The 7,720-nt window shown below is 37.2% G+C and overlaps 1 pseudogene; it reads right to left on the bottom strand.

The window, feature by feature from the left end:
* Window positions 1-2,898: 2,898 nt before the first annotated feature.
* On the bottom strand, window positions 2,899-7,118 carry LOC120187713 (annotated as a pseudogene).
* Window positions 7,119-7,720: the final 602 nt, after the last annotated feature.

A 7,720-nucleotide genomic window follows, 5' to 3' on the forward strand; every position in this document is an offset into this window, starting at 1 on the left:
ACTCGAAAGAGATGCAATTTACAAGTGTGGATTTTAACTTCACAACAAATGACGTCCAATTAAAAGCTTAATTTCACAAGTGAAGGAACCATCCATGATTTCAACTTCACGAAGAAGGATATTGTGCCCGATGAAGTGATTTAGCGTCACATCAAACATGCCACCCACAGATTTGACTTCCTTAAGTTAACGATTAGAGCTTCTGAAAGGATTTCTTTAATATGCAGGAACAAGCAGATTATCAATTGCCTTTGAGATTGTTTCTTTCGAAACAAGGGGTCGTCTCGCTTGAGACTAATTTTACTCAAAACAAAGTTTTGTCTCTCTTGAGACAGTTTCTCTTGAAACAAATTTTGTCTCTCTTGAGACAGTTTCCCTTGAAACAAATTTTGTCTCTCTTGAGACAGTTTCCCTTGAAACAAATTTTGTCTCTCTTGAGACAGGTTCCCTTGAAACAAAATCTTTGAATATGTTTTACATAAAACAAATTTCATCTCCCTTGAGACAGTTTCTTTTGGAACTAAGTTTTGTCTCTCTTGAAACAAATTTTGTCTCTCTTGAGACAGTTTCCCTTGAAATAAATTTTGTCTCTCTTGAGACAGTTTCCCTTGAAACAAAATCTTTGAATATGTTTTCTTTGAAACAAATTTCGTCTCCCTTGAGACATTTTCTTTTGGAACTAAGTTTTGTCTCTCTTGAGACAACTTCTCTTAAAACAAATTTTGTCTCTCTTGAGACAGTTTCCCTTGAAACAATGTTTTGTCTCTCTTGAGACAGTTTCTCTTGAAACACCAATCTTTGAATATGTTTCTCTTGAAACAAAATTTTGCCTCCCTAGAGACAGTTTCTCTTGAAACACAAAAAACCCCTTTGAAAACGTTTCTCTTGAAACACAAAAACCTTAGAGTTCGATTCCATTCAGCTTAAAGGCACTATCATTTGCAGCATAGCTCAAGACTAAAAGGGTTATCTGCCAAAGACCTTCTAGTTCGATTCCATTCAGCTCAAGGCACATCATTCATAGCATAGCTCAAGGCAAGAAGGGCTATCTGTCAATAAAATTGTCGAGTTCGATTCCAACTTCGCGACGTATGAGCCATCCGAAACTTAATTCGACAGGGAGTTATCCTTAATTGAACTATCAGATTCAATTGTCAACGCCATCGAACGGAAATTTGTGTCATTTTATCTTTGTCCTATTTTTTGTTTCACGAAAAAGGACAAAGAGGGACAGTTGTTGACACTAATTTTTGTCCATATGCATATAGTATATATATATATTACTTAAATTAATACATTTCTTTTTTTTCTCTTTACATACCCATCATTCGTTCCAAGCCAGCAGCCCAGGAGATTCTTCCTACCTCACGACTCCTCGTCCATTCCACACGACCGTATTTGACGTCGGTTCTTTCGACACCAGCGCCACTCCAAGCAACAAACCAAGAGGCCAACAAACTTTAGAATTTTAGTCCGAATAGGACTCTAAAAATAGCCATTCTTTGTGCTATAAATAATATGTAAAATTGAAATTGGAGGGGGGAGTTGGAACGAAAACAACCGAAAAGAAAAGAAAACAGAGGGAAGAAATCTTACCATCGTTCGAAGCCAATAATCCAAACACAAGTACTCTCAAAATCTGGACTTGCCGTGAATTATTACACATCATTTGGCATCCAACAGACACAAATCACAATGAAAAATACGAGAACAAGGAGCAACCAACCAGTACCTTGTTAATAGTAGTCGAATTCGGATGTTGCACAACAAGGTAAACGGAATGCTTCAAACACACATGGTATTGGCCGTCCAAAGGTCGCCTGTTCAGTGGTTATTGCAGGAAAGAGCGTTGCCAAGAAATTAAAGTTGGGAAAGTGGAGAAACAGCGCAAGGTAGGGCATAATTAGGTTTTAAATAAACTTAAATGCGTGGAATAGCCTTGGCAAAGGTGGAAAAACCCAAAATTGAGAAATAGAGATAATTACATATGGAAGGTACAATCTTTTGTAACATTTTGATTCAACAATTTGTGTTTATTTCATATTACTCCTTCATATATTTTTTTCATTTTATTTTGGTCTCTTAAATTTTAACTATCCATTTTTTTCTTTTATTCATTTATTATTTATTATTTTATTTCATTTTTTTCTCTTTGATTTATTTTCCTTTATTTTTTATTTTATCTTTTGATTTATTATTATTTTTACATTTTTTCCATTGATTTATTTTATATATTTTTATTTTATTTTATTTTCCTTTGATTTATTTTTTTATTTTATTTTATTTTTTCTCATTTTGATTTATTATTATTATTATTATTAGTTTTACGTTTTTTCTTTGATTTATTTAATATTTATGTGTTGTTTTTAATCTAACATTTTTGATTTTTTTAGAAGAAATCCAACCAAATTAAAGGTAAATTATTTGAATCGAGTTTTTTTTTAAAAAAAAATCTAATTCAAATTTCAATTTTTCGTAAATAAAGACAACGGAAAATTAATTGATACCAAAAGGACGGTTCAAAGGTGCTAATCATTCCTTGAACGTAACCGACTCCTGAGCCTGACACATTTCTGATAAGGCGCAGATCAGGTAAGATGGTGTCCGACTCACCTAAATTCGTTTTAAAATGGCCAGTGACGACTCTAACTACATTATTTCAAGTCAAATATCAATTCCGAACCCAACTGGAAGGCGGTTCCGTCACCAACAAAACCACATCACTTGAGATACATTCTTGGCTCTAATTCTGAGTTCCGCATTGGAATCCGGTCGAGACTCGAAGATACGTTTTAAATAACAAAGCAAGCATATTTCCTACACAACCAAATATCGATAGTTCATAAAGACCCAAACATCTATACAAAACTACAAATATAATCATCTAATATATAAACTCTATTTATCTTTCTGATTGCCGAATATAGCCTCTCTAGTTACAAGCTTTATTCCTCGCACCCGTACCTAAGCCATTTCTAATCCACCTTCACACACAAAATGGACCTCTTTGTTCTTGGTAGTCACTACCCGAAACATTCCGGGCTCATTCGCATCGCCCTTGCCATCCCTGTTTCTTTCAAAGGCTCGGCTAGGCCCTACTTCTACCTCTCTGCATTTCACATTTCGTTTGCTTGAATTTCCCCATTGCAACACTCCTGTAGTTCCCACCATTTTCAGTTGTTTCCCATGTGGATTTCCTTTTCCTCCCTTGGTATGCTTCACTACACTTGAACCATCAAGAACAAGCGAGTGAGCGAGGGAATCTAAAACCGTACGTTCCACATCGTTTTTCAGACCAACAGCTTTTCTAGCAAGAGAGAGTGCGGTTTCCCCTTTAGCATTCTTGAAATAACAATTTGCACCATGTGAGATTAACAGTTCACACATGGAACCATGACCTTCCCTAGCTGCCAACATTAGTGGAGTGTAGCCATCACCATCAGGGACGTTTACATCATAGCCTCTGCTCGTCAACAACTTAACAGCATCTAGTACTCCATGGCGCACCGCACAATGCAATGCATAGAAGTGTCCGGCATTGCGTTTGCCTTTTTCAAGTTCAAATTCAAGCATCACCTTCTCAAACAGGTCGTGGTTCTGGTTCAATTCGGACAACGTAATTGCAGTCTCACCAGATTTGTTTAATAGTTGAATGTCAGCACCGGCATAGACTAGCATCCGAATTGCTTCAACGTGACCCTTCAAGGCTGCAGCCATTACTGCCGAGAAACCATTACCATCCTGATAGTCGAGATTAACTTCTCCACTTCCAAGTATGGCTTGTAGAGCCTGAACATCGCCTGCTTGAGCAACAAACATTAAGGGGGGAAAATGGAAGCGCTGCTCGACTTGGGAATCATTCTAGTCTTGATTGCATCTAGCACTGCTTGCTGACAACCAAGGGACCACCTATTTGATATAGCAATTGAACTAGCAGACTGACCGGAATCGTTAACTAAGCCAAAGTCAGCACCAGCCCTTGTCAACACTCTAAAGCATTGTTCATGCCTGTATTTTGCACAAACTGTCAAAGCTGTGTCGCCAGAATCTGTCTTGGAGTTTAGATCACAACCAGAATCAATGAGGAATTGAAGGGCTGCTGACAAGCCAAGACGGACGGCCATGTGTATCGGGCAGAACTTGGTTTTCATGGTTTTAACTGGACATTCTACATTTGCACCACAGTCCAAGAGAACTTTGACTGCTCCGGGATTGCAACAAATGATTGCATGGTGAAGGAGGGTTCTTCATGATGAATCTTCTCAAGGGGAAGGTGTCGAAGGAGCATACATAATATGGCACCACTATCTTTAAAATATTCTACAGAACACAAGCTGATGTCATAAGGCTCAGCCAATCCTGCATCTGCTCGAAACTCTTCACCTGTAGTCAAGTCCCATGACCATGCTCCCAGACTTACTTTAATATCAGTTGGGGTCCCAGCCTGTTTTAAAATTTTGGATAAATGAGTTAATGGGTTAAAGTGGTTTACAAGGCAAGAAATAGATATTAAAAGTAGAGGACTGCTCAATCATGCAACTCTTAAAACCCTTGTTGATTTCTCCAGAGAATCGTCTTGCGAAAATGACTGTTCTTCATTGAAACAGTGTACCAGAAATGTTGACCAGACACAGATGTGATTCATCTAAAATATGAGTATGCAAAAGTAAAATTTGGAAGTAACCTAAAAGGTTTTCTGCTTCCGAACATGTAAATCAGAAAGACAATAAGTGGCATGAAGCGACTCAAGCATTTAGTGGCTTATGTTGAAGCACTTATTTCAGCGTTTTGGAAAGTAGTGTAATCATACAGTACACTGAAATTTAAAAAAAAATACCTGTAGAAGCAAGCGAAGAACAGAGACCTGCCTGCTAACAACAGCAGCGACAAGCGCCATGCAGTCAGCATTTGTGTGCAAGGAAGGTTTGGATGACCGGAGGAGCTGTCTATGACTTGCACTTGCATCAACACCACACTGTTAGGGAGAGTCGACAGTAGCATTAGAGTGTTCACCACTTCCCAAAAACCTCTGCAGCATGCTATGACGAGAGCATGAACAGCAACATGTGGTCGAATTAAGTCAGTGCCCATGAGCAATTCTGCAAACCCTGCTTGCCCATGGCAGCTTGATTCCAGAAGACTTTCCTCGCAAGCCGGCTGAGAAGCCCTCGCTTTAAGCAGGATTTCTAGAATCTCAAGTCGACTCTCCCTAACTGCTACTGTCGTTACAAATCCCTTGAAAAGTTTCTGATTCACATCTGCTCCTATTCTGTGTCATTGAAAAGTTAGAAACTCAGTGTCATGATACAAGGGGATTTGGGGTTTCTTTGTTGATATATCAAGATAGGTTGGAGGAATATAAGCCGGAGACTTCTTTTGGAGTAAAGTTTACCATCATTCTCATACTTTGGCCCCAAATAAAACCGCAGGACACAGTCATAGATAAAAGTCGTAATCTTTCTCTACCACTAGCATATTAAGTATTTTTTCTATTTCTTCATTAAAAAAAATCACAGCCACAAACAGAAAAAAATGGGAAACAACACTGATTCATAGACGGAGAAGCCTGGAACGTTCAAGAAAATGGTTTCAATCAAAAGGGGGAAGGGGGATGCATTGTGTGCTGTTTTGTACTCGTAATTCAATCTAATGGTCAGTGACAACTCAGTATGGGATATGCAGAGCATATTTCTCGTATTGGGCAATCAATAAAACTATCCCTCTTACTTGTTTTCGAGTGCAGTGGTAAATAACATTTCCCCTTCAATCCATATGAGAAATCAAGCAAGAAAAGTGAAACACACAAGAAGAGGAAAAAGAAGTCGATCTAGGAAGAGGTTCTTCTAATTTAAAACAAAGGAAAGGCTGAAAATGAAACTAAAATGCTTGAATAGCCCAATCAGAGCTCTCTCAACCAAAAGATTAATTAGCAGCTATCCAGAAATGAAGGTACTATAATGCAACAGTTTGAAACTTAACCAGCCATTATTCAGTTTCAGCCATAAGCAACGAGGTAGACAGTCATTACAGATATTTCTGGAATTAGTCAATGCATATTATGCATTTACTATTTATAAACAGAATGTGGAAGATACATGTAGCACAAACATTTACTCATGTATTTGAAATCAAGGGAATAGTTTAACGTGCTCAGATCAGGAGTTTTTTTTGTGAATATTCAAGCAAATTACCAGTTTTCTTTCATTATTTTAGGGCAATTAAACATTGTTATATTTTAGCTTGCTACTTTGGAGGAACTAAATCTTGGGGACAAGAGCAGGGGAAACCAATAAAGCAAGCAAGACAAAAGATGCAGAGAGTGGATGTGAAAAGCTTCAAAATCAGCGAATCACCACATCAATCCTCGATACCTTCGGTGTTCCATAACATTTTCGACAATGTTATCAAAATTGGGGACTTTAAAAGCAGCGATCTGACTCACATTGTATTGTTTCAGTGATAAGTTACTGACAAAACACTAAAAATTTCAGTAAAAAATTATTTATAAAAAATCAAAATTAGAATAAAAAAAAGAGTACAAGCAATTCAAAATTCAATTCTGATAACAGAAATGCAGCGGAGATTATAACGCTTGAAATCCCAAGTAAAACGACAAGGAAAATGATACAATTTAAAATCTGAAATTTAAAGTTAAAAAAGAAAGGGAGAAAAATTATCAGTTTCAACTTTGATATCAAAACTTAACGTGAACAAACTGTTTCAATTATATCCTGATCGAGAAAATGAAAAGGAAAAACGAAATTTCTGTATTTTATTACCAATAGTTTCTTCACGACAGCGATATTTCCAACATGAACGGCGAGGAAAAGGGCGGTGACATCGGTTTTAAACGCTTCAAACTCGAAGAGGACCTCACTCGCGGATTCTTCTCTCAAAACGACATCGGTCTTCCTTGTTCTCAAGCAAACGGTACCAATGAAGTTGACATCGACGAAGGGATCGGAAAGGCATTCAAAAGCGGACCTCAGATCGCCGGATAACGAAGCTTCGAGCAGACGCTGAGAAACTTCGGCCTCATAATCGACGGGAACCACCTGTCTACTTCCGGAAAACACCGTCATTGATTACACGCTTCGGTTTCTTCAAGGAAACGCCGAGAAGTCAGGTGAGAGATGGCATATGATGTTACACGCTAAGCTCGATGGGTTTAAGAAGGAAAAAAAAGCGAAAAACTTGAAAAAAGTGAGCGCCAGATACTGAACACTGAAGCGAGGAAGGTAGCTTATTTATATATTTTCACTTTTTTAGAGCCTTAAATTAAATGCTCAAAATAAAACTGAATAATAACTATTATAGCTGGGTGGGTGGGTTTTTCTTATATGGATATTTGTGTAATTCATCAATTAAGTTATTATATATTAAGTCAATTAAAAATATAAAAATCAATAATAACGAGTTCATTTTAAGGGTGCATATCGAGCAAATCGATCTTGAGTTAGATAGTGCTAGACTCGTGTTTGTTAAAAAAATTTTATTGTTCGACTTGACTCGTGCTCGTTAAGAAAAATTGTTGATCGATTCGTTACTCGTTAAGCTCGTTAAAATTTTACTCGATTCATGCTCGTTAAGAAAATTTATTGCTCGACTCGTTACTCATTAAGCTCGTTGCTTGCCTTGTTATTCGTTAAGCTCAACGAATTTTTATTTTATTTTTTAAACTATAAATAAACTATACTAATATTATATAAAACTTAGGGTA

The sequence above is a fragment of the Hibiscus syriacus genome, unplaced genomic scaffold (assembly GCF_006381635.1).
Source record: "Hibiscus syriacus cultivar Baekdansim isolate YM2019G1 unplaced genomic scaffold, ASM638163v2 tig00113725_pilon, whole genome shotgun sequence".
Lineage (NCBI taxonomy): Eukaryota > Viridiplantae > Streptophyta > Magnoliopsida > Malvales > Malvaceae > Hibiscus > Hibiscus syriacus.